This window comes from Bombina bombina, chromosome 7, assembly GCF_027579735.1.
Source record: "Bombina bombina isolate aBomBom1 chromosome 7, aBomBom1.pri, whole genome shotgun sequence".
NCBI classification, from domain to species: domain Eukaryota; kingdom Metazoa; phylum Chordata; class Amphibia; order Anura; family Bombinatoridae; genus Bombina; species Bombina bombina.
This window is the reverse complement of record NC_069505.1, coordinates 357043217-357060339: the sequence shown is the minus strand read 5'-3', so window position 1 is coordinate 357060339 and position 17123 is coordinate 357043217.

The following is a 17123-nucleotide window of genomic DNA, read 5'->3' as shown; positions in this document are numbered from 1 at the left end:
TCTTGTTCACCATCTTCTGTATCAGAGAACAGTTCATGCAAAGTTACATCAAGCGGAAGAGTGGTGAGACTTCCGGGCCCGATATAGGGACTGACTTTAGCTAGAACAGTGACTGGAAGTATGGGCAGAATAATCCCATGGTCACTGTGGACTAGGGTAGTCTACCCCGATGTCCAAGTCAGGATGTATTTAATGTGTTTATATTTTCTAACCTATTTGTTTATATATTGTTAAAAAAAATGTTGTTGTATACTATGTTCGTATACCTTGTTATTTGTTTTATTCAAATATATGCTTCGCCTTTGGAAAAGGGGAAGATGTGATGAGAGCAGGATGTGATGTCACTAGTTGGGGGCGGGGCTTAGGTCCGGTAGTCTGTGTGGCAGTTAGTTAGTGGAATCAACCTGACCAGATGTATGTTTCTGTGCTCTGTAATAAAATAGAGTTGTATCATCATTGCTGTGTCCTGCATATGTCCTGCATCTCCTGACAAAGGTGTAATGTATATTTCCTATACATGCAATATTTGATATCATACACAATTCAATGTATGAATTGTCAATTTTTTAACAAAATTTATTTAATAATTTATTTTTTTAAATAACACCCCTATAAATATATATTTTTTTCAGGTTGCGTGTGACTGCTGTTCATATTGGTTTCATCTAATGTGCATCATAGAATCACAATGGCCAACAAACCTGGAAGATTCTGCATTTTTATGCTACAGATGCCAAAAAAATAAAACATGTTGGGATAGAGACAAAATATAATAATATGTGCTTTAATTGCTTTACCTGCAAATTTATACTGCAGTGCCTCTCCATTAACCCTTTCTTTTAAGTTTCTGATATTGTAAAGCTCTAACTCCCACCACACATTTCCTTCTATGGCTGTTTCAATATCTATTGTTGTTTTGATAGAATAAAAAAATGCATAGGTATTATCTGCTGGAGCATGCCTAGAAGCTGTGAACGCAGTTAAAATACAATGCTTGTGTGTAAACACTGATAAGGGTGAGTGGAGTTGGCTGCTCAAGGCAGCTTAGCTATGTAATTAATTTTGCTTATTTTTGAAACTTATTTTAAAATAATTGCCAGCAATTTTTAAACAATTGTTTTATGCAAACTGTTTTTAATTAATTAGCCCGTATAGGATATGCACAGATCTCAACCTGTTTTATGTCCCTTTAAGTTTACATCAGCCCTTGAAAAAGTATATATATTTTTTTCGAAAAATATGTTACGTTATATAAAAAAAATAATCAAAAAATATGTTACGTTATATACAGTATTATGAAATTAAATTAATTGTTCCCTTGATAAGATGCTGCATTTCTATGCTACAGATGCCAAAAAAAATAAATTAAGTTTACATCAGTCCTTGAAAAAGTATATTTTTTTTATATATTTAAAATAATTGTTCTCTTGATAAAATGTTTCTTGTTTACTTTCTTTATCATTGAATAATGTTAAAAACAAAATTTATGCTTACCTGATAAATGTATTTCTTCCTGGGCCACGATTCATTCCAATTACTAGTGGGATATTCTCTCCTGGCCAACAGTAGGCGGCAAAGAGCACCCCAGCAAAGCTGTTAAGTATCACTTCCCTTACCCATAACCCCATCACTTCCCTTACCCATAACTTCCCTTACCCATAATCCCTGAGGATTGTACAGAAAAACTGTCATCTCAATTTAAACAAGGGTGGGTCATGGACTCTCTATGCCCAGAAAGAAATTTATCAGGTAAGCATAAATTTTCTTTTCTATGGCATAGAGAGTCCATGATTCATTCCAAATACTAGTGGGAACCAATACCCAAGCTAGAGGACACAGAATGAAAGGGAGGGAGAAACAAGACAGTTAGGCACCACCGCTTGAAGAACCTTTCTTCCAAATGAAGCCTCAGTTGAGGCAAAAGTATCAAATTTGGAAAATTTGGAAAAAGTAAGAATAGAGGACCATGTGGCCACCTTGCAAATATGTTCCACAGAGGCTTTATTCTTGAAAGCCCAAGAAGATGAATCTGCTCTAGTGGAATGAGCCGTAATTCTCTCAGGAGGCTTCTGTCTAGCTTTCTCATAAGCTAAATGAATAACACGTCTCAACCAGAGAGAAAGAGACATAGAAGTGGCCTTCTGACCCTTAGGTTTACCAGAAAAAAAATTGAACAGAGCAGAAGATTTCCAAAAATCTTTAGTTGCTTGAAGGTAAAATTCAGATTATTATAGCCTATGGGGAATAAATAATCTTGATTTTATTAAAGACAGGAGGCGAATATTTTGCATCAAATCTTTACTGAATCCAAACAGCAGCAAAGAAAACATACAGAGATAAAAATAATAATAGCATAGTAACAAGACTGCACCAATCAGCACACAGCAGCCTAATAAACTGTAATGATCAAGTCCAGCACTTCCTCTTTTCTTTGATCATAAGACAGCGGAACCAATCATGAAGAAAACAAACTCCAAAATATCCATCCTAGACCAAAATGGAACAGCGATACCCAGGAACGGAGAAACAACAGATGACTTGGTCCGTAGATAAGGGAGAACATAAAATCCACAGAGTCACTGAAAAGAGAAAAAACGCAAAGTAACAACAATCCCAGTAAAGGAAAATCAACAGCAATAACATCATTTAGATAAAATTTCCACAAAACAAAATCATTAACATAATTTAGATAATATTTCCACAAAACAAAATCTTATTAATATAGATTGATATATTGGGAGGGAAAAGAGGGGTGGGAAAATATTCACCTCCTGTCTTTAATAAAATCAAGATTATTTATTCACCATAGGCTATAATAATCTGAATTTTATGGCAAGACAGGAGGCTTCATATTTTGCATTTTTAAAGCACTTACATAAAAAATTTCAAAACAAAATGAACAATTTCAAAAAACTTTCAGAGTCGAAGCTCTGATGTCCCTCTTGAAAACCCTGGGGAAGGAGGGTTCTTTAAACCCCATTTTACCTCTGGGGAGGAGGTTCTATCACCCCTATGTGAAAAGCCCGGGGAAGGGGCTAACAGCCTTCGAACTGGAGTTATGTCTCTTTGTGAGACTGGGAGATATAGGGTCTTCCCAAACCAATTGCGAGGATACAAGAGATTCTGATATTGAGCTACAGAGTTTAGAACAAGTCTCATAGGAATTAAGGGATACTTCTGAAAAGGGCTTAAGGATGATTTAATACGTTGGCCATGGCTGATACAAACTTTCAAAGGCAAAAAATTACTTAGAAGAAGGAAGAGGATAGAAAAGAGAAATACACAAGGAAAAGACATTTTCAAAGGAAGAATAAAACTAGGCAAGTAAAGTAAATAAAACCACAATGAGAAACCAGTGTCGTGCTGAGCAGCGGCTCGCATGACCGACCGGAGTTATATATTCCAAGAATAAAACTACAGTAATCCTTTAATACAGGCCAAAATACTAAAAAACAAAAAACCTAATGCCGGTTAAAATACTCATATTTAATAAACCTTAAAGGGACAGTCTAGTCAAAATTAAACTTTCATAATTCAAATAGGGGATGACATTTTGAACAACTTTCCAATTGACTTTAGTAATTACATATGCTTTGTTCCCTTGGTGGTATTTTTGAAAAGCTAAACCTAGGTAGGCTCAAACTGATTTCTAAACCGCTGTTAGACAGTACTAGTTCATGTGTGTAATATAGATAACATTGTGCTCACTCCCATGGAGTTATTTAGGAGTCTGCACTGATTGGCTAAACTGCATGTCAGTCAAAAGCACTCAGATAAGGGGGCAGTCTGCAGAGCTCCAGATACAAGGTAATCACAGAGGTAAAATATATATTAATATAACAGTGTTGGTTATGCAAAACTGGGGAATGGGTAGTAAAGGGTTTATCTATCTTAAAAACAATAAAAATTCTGGTGTAGACTGTCCCTTTAATAAGGGTTCATTTATATAATATAGCCTAATATACTTATATTCAAAGTATTCTAATACAAGCTTATTATACAATGAAGCCTCAATTAGGCAGATCTACTATATTCAGGAAAACCTTATATACCGGCTTATATCTAATATAGCCATAATACTGACTAAAATTACAATATAAATATAGCCTAAAATATATAGCCTGAAAACAGGCCAAAGAACTTATAATATAGGCTCATAAAGGCTAAAAAACTAAAATAAAGCCCTAATATAGGTTTAAATATATAGCCTAATACAGGATAATCTTCTTATATTCAATAAACTTGAAGCAGCTGAATATGAAGCAGCTGAATGTGTGTGTATGAATATATATATTATGGAAAATTTGTATGGAATTTAAAACTGCGCTCTGACAGTGGCGTCACTAGGGGGGGGGGGGCGGGGGGGCGGGCCGCACCCGGGTGACACCCTCCAGGGGGTGACACCAAAAAAAAAAAAAAAAAAAAAAATGTTTTTAATTTTATTGAAATTCAAAGAAATACAATGTTGAGATGCATAGATTTTTTTTTTATTAGAGGGGCTGGTATTTGTAAACATTGGTGGGACTGGGGAAGATGTAGACACACAATTTTTTTGCCCCTTGAGCCAGTGCTGCAATTTCAACAAATAGTTTTCCCGGCTGCTTTTGCTTGTTTGTACTTTGCTTCTCCCCTGCCCAATTTCTCTATGAATGTTGTGGGCATGCCGTGGGCCTTGCAAAGTTGCGCTGCTAGCCTAAACCTGCCTGCCTATCTGTGCTCACTGCTCAGTGACATGTGGAGCAGTGGAGTCACTCACTGCTGTGCTGTCTCTCTAAACGGGAACTGGCAAATCATGAGGGGATGTCTGGCACCTGACCACATGACTGTTTGACACTGTCTTTAAAGTGAAGGAGCCACGTATGATGCCCACCAGACCATTACGGTTACGGTACACTAAGTGCACACTGAACAGGTAGGAGGGCGGGCGGGGGTCTGGGGGTGGGCAGAGTGCAGAGGTGATTGGCCATAAGAAGCGGTAGGCATGCGGCCCGGGGCTGTGCACTGACAGGCTTGGAACAGAGTCAGAGAGCAGAATTTTCATAGTTTGCACCTAAAACTTTTCTTTAGTGATTTATTTTTAGAGTGCTCTGTTTATCTTTCATTTGATGCTCTGCTGAGCCAGGGAGCAGCTCTAGGCATGCACTTTATAATTAATGCAGTGCAGCTTACATATTTTGTAAGTGTGTGTCTGAGTTTTTGTGTGTGTCTCAGTGTTTTTGTGTGTGTGTTTTTATGTGTGTGTCTGAGTGTGTTTCCGAGTGTTTGTGTGTGCATCTGAGTATGTTTTAAGTGTGTCTGAGTGACACCAACCCTAGTGACGCCACTGCGCTCTGATAGAGATGTATTAAGAGCAATTTAGACTGAATAGCCTGTGCAATACAAGCTTCCAAAATGAAGCTGTATATATGTGCATAAAAAACAATGACAAGTGGCATTAACTTCTGGACATATATTACTATTTAAGTGAAACAAGCTCCTATATAATCCAAAGCAAGCCATAAGAGACAAAATGCACACGCATATATTCACCTACACATGCATACATAAAAACATTTACAGGGACACACATACACATAAATATGTACATATACACACACGCACACATATAAATATAGCTACATATGCCTACATAAAAATGTGCATAGGTACATCTAGGCACAAAGACCTGTATGTATGTATATATGTATATATATATATACTGTATATACACAAACACAAATATTCACCTACATACAGATTCCTGCAGGCTTTTAAAAGGTTAATACTGGATCCTTAGATCAGCATCTGAGTCTATAATACTTTACAGTCTATAACAAGAAATACTTTTTAATTCTGTCAGACCCAGAGGGTCATTAAACCTGGTTCTAACAAGTGAAAGGGCTTAGATTAAAACAGTCTAAAAATCCCCCATATGAAAGCTCTGGAAGGCAAGGAATAAAGGATTTCATATCATTAAGTAAGAGAGATTTTTTATATAAATAGATAGGTCACTCAGATGGGGCTGCTAGAAAAGGAGTGACACGGCCCTAAAATTACTATCTATAATCTTAGACCATAAGGCTGACATCATACTAACGGCTAGATTTAGAGTTTTGTCGGTAACGACCCGAAAAGCTAACGCCGGCTTTTTTCTGGCCGCACCATAAAAATAACTCTGGTATTGAGAGTCCACATAAAGGCTGCGTTAGGCTCCAAAAAAGGAGCGTAGAGCATATTTAATGCAGCTTCAACTCTCGATACCAGAGTTGCTTACGCAACCGGCCAGCCTCAAAAACGTGCTTGTGCACGATTCCCCCATAGGAAACAATGGGGCTGTTTGAGCTGAAAAAAAACCTAACACCTGCAAAAAAGCTGCGTTCAGCTCCTAACGCAGCCCCATTGTTTGCTATGGGGAAACACTTCCTACGTCTGCACCTAACACCCTAACATGTACCACGAGTCTAAACACCCCTAGCCTTACACTTATTAACCCCTAATCTGCCGCCCCCGCTATCGCTGACCCCTGCATATTATTTTTAACCCCTAATCTGCCGCTCCGTAAACCGCCGCTACTTACATTATCCTTATGTACCCCTAATCTGCTGCCCCTAACACCGCCGACCCCTATATTATATTTATTAACCCCTAATCTGCCCCCCACAATGTCGCCTCCACCTGCCTACACTTATTAACCCCTAATCTGCCGAGCGGACCGCGCCGCTATTATAATAAAGTTATTAACCCCTAATCCGCCTCACTAACCCTATAATAAATAGTATTAACCCCTAATCTGCCCTCCCTAACATCGCCGACACCTAACTTCAATTATTAACCCCTAATCTGCTGACTTGAGCTCACCGCTATTCTAATAAATGTATTAACCCCTAAAGCTAAGTCTAACCCTAACACTAACACCCCCCTAAATTAAATATAATTTTAATCTAACGAAATTAATTAACTCTTATTACATAAATTATTCCTATTTAAAGCTAAATACTTACCTGTAAAATAAATCCTAATATAGCTACAATATAAATTATAATTATATTATAGCTATTTTAGGATTAATATTTATTTTACAGGTAACTTTGTATTTATTTTAACCAGGTGCAATAGCTATTAAATAGTTAAGAACTATTTAATAGCTAAAATAGTTAAAATAATTACAAAATTACCTGTAAAATAAATCCTAACCTAAGTTACAATTAAACCTAACACTATACTATCATTAAATTAATTAAATAAAATATCTACAATTACCTACAATTAAACCTAACACTACACTATCAATACATTAATTAAATACAATACCTACAAATAACTACAATGAAATAAACTAACTAAAGTACAAAAAATAAAAAAGAACTAAGTTACAAAAAATAAAAAAATATTTACAAACATAAGAAAAATATTACAACAATTTTAAACTAATTACACCTACTCTAAGCCCCCTAATAAAATAACAAAGCCCCCCAAAATAAAAAAATGCCCTACCCTATTCTAGATTACTAAAGTTCAAAGCTCTTTTACCTTACCAGCCCTGAACAGGGCCCTTTGCGGGGCATGCCCCAAGAAGTTCAGCTCTTTTGCCTGTAAAAAAAAACATACAATACCCCCCCCCAACATTACAACCCACCACCCACATACCCCTAATCTAACCCAAATCCCCCTTAAATAAATCTAACACTAAGCCCCTGAAGATCTCCCTACCTTGTCTTCACCTCACCGGGTTCAGCGATCGGTCCAGAAGAGGGTCCGAAGTCTTGATCCAAGCGGAGCAAGAAGAGGTCCTCCATCCGGTAGAAGTCTTCATCCAAGCGGGGCAGAAGAGGTCTTCCATCCGATTGAAGTCTTCATCCAAGCGGGATCTTCTATGGTCATCCATCCGGAGCGGAGCGGCAGGATCCTGAAGACCTCCGACGCGGAACATCCATCCTGGCCGACGACTGAACGACGAATGACGGTTCCTTTAAATGACGTCATCCAAGATGGCGTCCCTCGAATTCCGATTGGCTGATAGGATTCTAGCCAATCAGCCAATCGGATTGAACTTGATTCTGATTAATTCCGATTGGCTGATAGAATCCTATCAGCCAATCAGAATTCGAGGGACGCCATCTTGGATGACATCCCTTAAAGGAACCGTCATTCTTCAGTTGGACGTCGCCGGATGAAGATGGGTCCGCGGTGGAGGTCTTCAGGATGGAGCCGGTCCTCATCGGATGAAGATAGAAGATGCTGCTTGGAAGAAGATGGTTGCCGGTCCAGATCTACTCTTCTTCCCGGATAGGATGAAGACTTTGGACCCTCTTCTGGACTTCTTCAGCCATCGGATGATGGATGTCTAGCCCCCTCTTGGGTTGGATGAAGATATCGGAGCCAGGACGGATCGGTGAACCTGGTATGGTGAAGACAAGGTAGGATGATCTTCAGGGGCTTAGTGTTAGGTTTATTTAAGGGGGGTTTGGGTTAGATTAGGGGTATGTGGGTGGTGGGTTGTAATGTTGGGGGGGGGTATTGTATGCTTTTTTTTACAGGCAAAACAGCTGAACTTCTTGGGGCATGCCCCGCAAAGGGCCCTGTTCAGGGCTGGTAAGGTAAAAGAGCTTTGAACTTTAGTAATTTAGAATAGGGTAGGGCATTTTTTTATTTTGGGGGGCTTTGTTATTTTATTAGGGGGCTTAGAGTAGGTGTAATTAGTTTAAAATTGTTGTAATATTTTTCTTATGTTTTGTAAATATTTTTTTATTTTTTGTAACTTAGTTCTTTTTTATTTTTTGTACTTTAGTTAGTTTATTTCATTGTAGTTATTTGTAGGTATTGTATTTAATTTATTTATTGATAGTGTAGTGTTAGGTTTAATTGTAGGTAATTGTAGGTATTTTATTTAATTAATTTATTGATAGTGTAGTGTTAGGTTTAATTGTAACTTAGGTTAGGATTTATTTTACAGGTAAATTTGTAATTATTTTAACTATTTTAGCTATTAAATAGTTCTTAACTATTTAATAGCTATTGTACCTGGTTAAAATAAATACAAAGTTACCTGTAAAATAAATATTAATCCTAAAATAGCTATAATATAATTATAATTTATATTGTAGCTATATTAGGGTTTATTTTACAGGTAAGTATTTAGCTTTAAATAGGAATAATTTTTTTAATAAGAGTTAATTAATTTCGTTAGATGTAAATTATATTTAACTTAGGGGGGTGTTAGTGTTAGGGTTAGACTTAGCTTTAGGGGTTAATACATTTATTAGAATAGCGGCGAGATTCGGTCGGCAGATTAGGGGTTAATAATTGAAGTTAGGTGTCGGCGATGTTAGGGAGGGCAGGTTAGGGGTTAATAAATATAATATAGGGGTCGGCGGTGTTAGGGGCAGCAGATTAGGGGTACATAGCTATAATGTAGCTGGCGGCTCTTTGCGGTCGGCAGATTAGGGGTTAATAAGTGTAGGCAGGTGGAGGCGACGTTGAGGGGGGCAGATTAGGGGTTAATAAATATAATATAGGGGTCGGCGATGTTAGGGCAGCAGATTAGGGGTACATAGGGATAATGTAGCTGGCGGCGGCGTGCGGACGGCAGATTAGGGGTTAATAAGTGTAGGTAGCTGGCGGCGACGTTGTGGGGGGCAGATTAGGGGTTAATAAATATAATATAGGGGTCGGCAGTGTTAGGGGCAGCAGATTAGGGGTACATAAGGATAACGTAGGTGGCGGTCGGCAGATTAGGGGTTAAAAAAATTTAATCGAGTTGCGGCGATGTGGGGGGACCTCGGTTTAGGGGTACATAGGTAGTTTATGGGTGTTAGTGTACTTTAGAGTACAGTAGTTAAGAGCTTTATGAACCGGCGTTAGCCCAGAAAGCTCTTAACTACTGACTTTTTTCTGCGGCTGGAGTTTTGTCGTTAGATTTCTAACGCTCACTTCAGACACGACTCTAAATACCGGAGTTAGAAAAATCCCATTGAAAAGATAGGATACGCAATTTCCGTAAGGGGATCTGCGGTATGGAAAAGTCGCGGCTGAAAAGTGAGCGTTAGACCCTTTTTTGAGTGACTCCAAATACCAGAGGTAGCCTAAAACCAGCGTTAGGAGCCTCTAACGCTGGTTTTCACGGCTACCGCCAAACTCCAAATCTAGGCCTAAGATAATACAACACACAAGGAAAACCCTATTAATTGAAGGCAAGGTAGAAAACAAGTTTAGCAAATACAGACTTGTCTAAATTTAATATAACGTGCAGAAAAAAAGGTCCTAAGCACAGCACCTGATGGAAAGAAGTTGTATGAAATAATGAGGCCTGGCTACTGGCCACACACACTCTGCACACTGTACTAAATAAAGCTTTGCAAGAAAAGAAATAAGGCCTGGAAATCGGCCTAATATACAAACATCATGCAGGCAAACAGGCTGTAAACCTATTGCCTGTTCCAATATAAAACAAACAATTACATATAGGATAAGAATATGAAACATAAAGGGATAAGAATATAAAGAACTTAGGAAAGAAACCATATATAATCGTTTTACAGAAAAGTCTTAAACAAGATAAACAGAATAGAGACTAAAGAACCAAGGAAAGAAACCGATATAATGGTTTATAGTATATTCTAAAACAAAGATAAGCAGATTAGTGATCTTAAGCAAAGATAATCAAAATACATTACAATTTGAGGGGAAAAAAGAATACATGACCTGCTGTCTGGAAGCAGCAAAGAAAAGAGAGGAAGTGCTGGACTTGTTCATTACAGTTTATTAGGCTGCTGTGTGCTGATTGGTACAGTCTTGTTACTATGCTATTATTATTTTTTTCTCTGTATGTTTTCTTTGCTGCTGTTTGGATTCAGTAAATATTTGATGCAAAATATGAAGCCTCCTGTCTTGCCATAAAATTTAAGAGCATGCACAACATCCAAATTATGCAAAAGACGTTCCTTCTGGGAAAAAGGATTAGGACAAAAAGAGGGAACAACAACTTCCTGATAATTATTGCGATCCAACACTACCTTAGGGAGAAACCCTAGCTTAGTATGAAGGACCGCCTTAACAGCATTAAAAATGAGATAAGGGGAATCAAATTGCAGAGCCGAAAGCTCAGAAACTCTGCAAGCAGAAGCAATAGCAATAAGAAATAAAACCTTCCAAGACAACAACTTAATACCAACAGAATGCATTGGCTCAAAGAAGGATATAGAGATGCCTGAGGATTGTACAGAAAAACTGTGATTTGAATTTAAACAAGGGTGGGTCATGGACTCTCTATGCCCGGAAAGAAATGAACAGATGAATCTGCTTCATCAAGAGTAGCAAGAACTTGCTTTGAGGTGTTCTAACTTAAATTCGAAATTAATCTCCTCTGAATCTGTAGCATTGGTCATTACAGTATCAGAATCTGATAACTCACCCTCAGAAGCCTCTGAGGGTTTATCAGATAACTGGGAAAGACTGACTGACGCAGCCTTAGCTGAGTCAGAACCCTTACCAACATTAATATACTTGGATTTCCTCTTACGTTTACCAGAAACCAGAAAAGATGATAAAGCTGCAGACACAGCAGATGATATTTGTGCAGCAAAATCCGTATGTAAATAAACACCCCCAGAAGGAGGCTGAGAGGAACCACAGGGCACTTCATGTGAAATAGAATGGGATGTTTGAGGAGGTAACTGAGGCACGGCCTGTACAGCATTATCCTGAGAGACAAGCTCAGGATACATTTTATCTTTAAAGTGTAAAGTCTTATCTAAACATGTGGAACACAATTGCATAGGAGGCATAATCTGAGCCTCTAAACAAAGTAAACATTTAACTGAGGTAGCTGCAACATCTTGTTCAGTGTCCATAGTAGCAAAAGTATTAGAACATTTTCACAGAATAAACAAATCTAGAAAATAGAAGTACAATACCCCACTGCAGAATTGGATCAGACGTAAAAACTTTGAGTTTTGTTTTACTTTAAGAAAAGTTTCCAACAGGGGTAGTAGGAAAAGTTGCCGGGAATATACTAGTATATACTGAAGAAGATACACTGCTGTTGTATAGTATAAAGTGTGATTATGTAACCCGGGGTTATCTTGGTTTGTATTGTTGATTCCTTTTTTTTTCTTTTTAGGGGTGTCTCTTCAATACACCCTGCATGGTGTGAAGTAGCCACCTCAAATATGATTGTACCTACTGCTGGATATATAAATAAAGATGTTAAAAAAAAAGAAGTATAAACGCTACCTCTATAGCCTCAGACTGACTGAGGTAACTCACCACACCGGAATCAGGAGCTCCCACTAGTAACCGGATTGAAAAGAAACTAGTTAAACCCTCCGACATCCAGTCAACAGGATAATAAATAGCCTTAACAGCAGCTCCAAGCAGCACACCACTCCGCTGCTCAGGACGCTGTGAAAAAAAAAAGAGGAAGAGTGGAGAAACACGTGACCGCAACGTCACCGGCTCCAAGTGCGAGAAATAAAAAACACACCAAATCAGGGAAAATACAATAACCCTGAAACATCCAGCCTTACTCAGCCTCAAAATCTAGGGCTAAATATTAACCCCTTAAGATTCTCCTCTTTTTGTTGTCTTTTAAAAAAAAAATACACTCAGATGCCCTAATAAAGCCCAAACTCAAATTCCTATACCCAGGAAATAAAGTGAGACCCATAAAAAAGATCCACAGAGGATTAACCTCTAAAGTGCTGCCCTCAATACCTAGAAGGCAAAAGCACATACCTGTGGATCCGGCTGCAGGGCAGGAACAGCTTCTAAGATATGACTGATACACCAACATCTGTCAGGGACCTGTAGAAAAAGAAAAAACAGAATGACCAATTCTGGTTTTCTATCAAAGGGGTAGCATAAGTGTTAGAAATAAGGCAAGGACCTCCTCACCACCTTCGAACTGCTAAAAGCCACCATTACTCCTACCTAGGAGATTGACATGGACACAACATAGCCCCAAATCCTTGCTTGCAGGGAAAAGTACCCATTAAAGGATTAATATCTTCAGACACCTTCTTCACCATCCTCCCGTGATCAAGGCAAAGAGAATGACTAGGGGTTATGGGTAAGGGAAGTAATACTTAACAGCTTTTCTGGGGTGCTCTTTGCTGCCTCCTGCTGGCCAGGAAATAATATCCAACTAGTAATTGGAATGAATCGTGGACTCTCTATGCCATAGGAAAGAAATGTTTATTTCTTATTTAAAATGATGCGAGTTAAAAGCGCTACATAACAGGATGGAAAGATTTCATGTTTCTTAGAGGAGGCCCTATTTAGAGAAGTACAAGAAACCACAAAAGAGCTTAAAATACCTCCCTCCTCCCACCTGTATTAATTTATGTTCTTGGTCTCACAGGAGAAGGCTGATAAAAGAGTTGTTAAAGTGATTATCAATCCTAGCATTTGTTAAACGATAGGATTGACCATTGGAACAAATAAAGGTGACTTTCAGTCATGAAGTATAAAATATTTCATGCTGAAACATCCTTTATTTGTTTCATGCGTTCGCTGCACTGAGCTGCTCAAGCAGCCCATGCCAAAACGCTGTTTTGCTAAGAGGTGACGTTTTCACCTCTTAACTAATAGCCATGCGTTCTAGCAGGTGCCATGCTGGATTTTTATTGCAAATCACTTTAAAGCTACTTGATTATGGATTACTGTTTGTAATATCAGACCAATGTTAGATCCTTATACCTGGGATATATCATTCACAAAGAAGACAGAAGATATTTCACAGCAGCTGAATAATACAGGGACATAACCTATGTGAACAGTATCTCCATATTGGATTTTGAACCTCCGCCTACATAGTGTGTAAATATCATCCTTAATTAAAACTGAAATTTTCATAGATACTTTAAAAGTCGTGTATCAACTATACCTGTGTATTTTGAGTTTTGGTTCCCTCTACAAATGCAATAGAAGGCAGCTCTTGATGGTGGTCAACTATTTTTGTTGCCAAATGCAACAACAACACACTAAAATTTAGATTTTCAGAGATTTTAATATGTTGCTGTTGCACAAGAATGAATTTGGCAAAGAAAATAGCCCAGGAACACAAAGCTGAAGCGTTCCACATTCAGAGCTGAACAAAAGCTCCTAATGCACATGTCTAGTAACAACCTTTTGTGGATGAAAAAAAATAATGCTGAAAGATATTCTGTGAATAAATCAAAATTGTTCAAAAATGAAATACAAATAATTTGCTAATCTAGGCCTCCCCAACAGGCCAGGTTTTCAGGATAAGAGCAGGTAAAATAAAAATGTTTACTAATTATCTGATTATTTCCCCTGTGTTTCAGTACAGATATCCTAAAAACGTGGCCTGTTAGGGAGGCCTGGTTTGAAAACAAGTGATCTAGAATGAATCACAAGTATATAATGGCAGAGGAATACAACAAAGCTTATATAATTCCTATTATGGTTAACTACTCATACAAACCAATAAAACCATTATCTCCCCTAAGTACTAAAAGTCAACATTCAACTGTCTGTTTATTTTTTAAGTATTATCACAGATATAATAATACCCACAAATATGCTCTACCCAGGCCCCCTGCTCCTCTCCCCCTTATCCACTGTTTTCTCCTCCATCTCCCCATGCTTCCTAGGCTCTCCACAGACCCCTGCTCATCTACCCAGGATCCCTCCTCCTTTACCTCCAATTCCTCTCTTCGTCACCTTGTTCCATTGCTCGTCTGAGGTGCTGTGTAATGAGGGGGCAGTGATATCCTATAACCCTGGTTTAAATCAGTGCCAACCGCGCCAGAAAATACTTCACATTGTGCCAGTAAAAAGATAAGTGGTTGCAGTGTGAAGCACATGGGACCCGGATGGAAGTGCTATTGCCCTAATTGGATTTTAAAGCCTAACAAATTTAGGCCTCTATTTAACAAGGTCTGGCAGACCTGATCCGACAGACCTCGCTGAATACGGAGAGCAATACGCTCTCCGTATTCAGCATTGCACCAGCAGCTCACAAGATACAGCACATTGTATTAGGTTAATATTGCAATAGGTTAATTTTGCAATAACTAAATGATAAAAGCCAATACAAAACTTATCCTGTAATTTGAAAAAATGAAATCCCTAAATAACTTTTTATAACAAATACTAGATGATTTCCTTCTTCTGTTATCTTCTTTCTATTGAATAGATTATTCTTAAACATGTTTATTTAACATGCTCTCATCCAAGGTAATCCTTAAAACCTGTCCTGTTGGGGGGGCCTGAGGAAAGGTTTGAAAATCAGTGACTTAGAACAATGTCTAGAAGGAGCAAATAAATAATTCAATCACGCTCCACTGATTTTATCTCTAACACAAACCTGCCACAATCAGGAGCAACATACAATAGATGTCAAAAACATTAGCAATCGAGCAGCTTTGCTCAGAGAAATAAATTAATTAAATGGATAGTCTAGTCAAAATTAAACTTTCATGATTCAGATAGAGCATGCAATTTTAATCAACTTTATAATTTACTTTGAAAAAGAAAGAATGTAAGATTAGGATCCGGACCATTTTTGGTTCAGCACATGGGTAGCGCTTGCTGATTAGTGGGTAAATGTACCCACCAATCAGGAAGCGCTACCCAGGTGTTGAACCAAGAAAGGGCCAGCTCTTAAGCTTACATTGTTGCTTTTTCAAATAAAGATAACAAGACAAAAAAATAAATAATTGGATTAAATTAGAAAGTTGATCAAAATTGCATGTGCTAAGTGAATCCTGAAAATTGAATCTATTTAAGAGATCTCTGCCTCCTATGACTGAAAGAATTACAAATGTGTGGCTGTTATATTTAAAATAAACCAGAGTGGGACAAAATAAAAAATAACCACAAAAAGAGTGGAGAATCTTAACAGCTATTAGTTGTCTTATTATATATATATATATATATATATATATATTATTTGTCCTATTATATATATATATACATATTCCTGTGCACCCTTCCCTTGTTTTCAGTTTGATTGGATTTGAAAGCTTGCATTGTGTGGCTGTTTTAGGGTCTCAGGTATTGGAAAGGACCTTGACGTGGTACCTGAGCTTGTCCCATTTGGCCAGATGCGGTGACTAACCTTTCCATTTTTGCTTTTAAATCTTAGCTGAGAGCTTGTAAGTGAGTGCTGGGTTTTCTCTGTGTGTTGTATTAATTTGTTTTGAAATTTTCCCTTTGGTTCTTGCACCCAGACCTGTCTGGGGTTAACTGCTTGTGGCTCTGGGGACAGCACAGCTTCCTGTGAGTGCCAGTGGCACCCAGGGCTGAGCATGTTACAGGGTCATGGGATGTGTACCCGGTCCGGTATGAGAGTGCAGTTCCCTTCCGTGTTTTGTATATGTCTAGGGTAATTACATATTCCTGTGCACCCTTCCCTTGTTTTCAGTTTGTTTGGATTTGAAAGCTTGCATTGTGTGGCTGTTTTAGGGTCTCAGGTATTGGAAAGGACCTTGACGTGGTACCTGAGCTTGTCCCATTTGGCCAGATACGGTGACTAACCTTTCCATTTTTGCTTTTAAATCTTAGCTGAGAGCTTGTGAGTGCTGGGTTTTCTCTGTGTGTTGTATTAATTTGTTTTGTAATTTTCCCTATGGTTCTTGCACCCAGACCTGTCTGGGGTTAACTGCTTGTGGCTCTGGGGACAGCACATCTTCCTGTGAGTGCCAGTGGCACCCAGGGCTGAGCATGTTGCAGGGTCATGGGATGTGTACCCGGTCCGGTATGAGAGTGCAGTTCCCTTCCGTGTTTTGTATATGTCTAGGGTAATTACATATTCCTGTGCACCCTTCCCTTGATTTCAGTTTGTTTGGATTTGAAAGCTTGCATTGTGTGGCTGTTTTAGGGTCTCAGGTATTGGAAAGGACCTTGACGTGGTACCTGAGCTTGTCCCATTTGGCCAGATGCGGTGACTAACCTTTCCATTTTTGCTTTTAAATCTTAGCTGAGAGCTTGTAAGTGAGTGCTGGGTTTTCTCTGTGTGTTGTATTAATTTGTTTTGTAATTTTCCCTTTGGTTCTTGCACCCAGACCTGTCTGGGGTTAACTCCTTGTGGCTCTGGGGACAGCACAGCTTCCTGTGAGTGCCAGTGGCACCCAGGGCTGAGCATGTTGCAGGGTCATGGGATGTGTACCCGGTCCGGTATG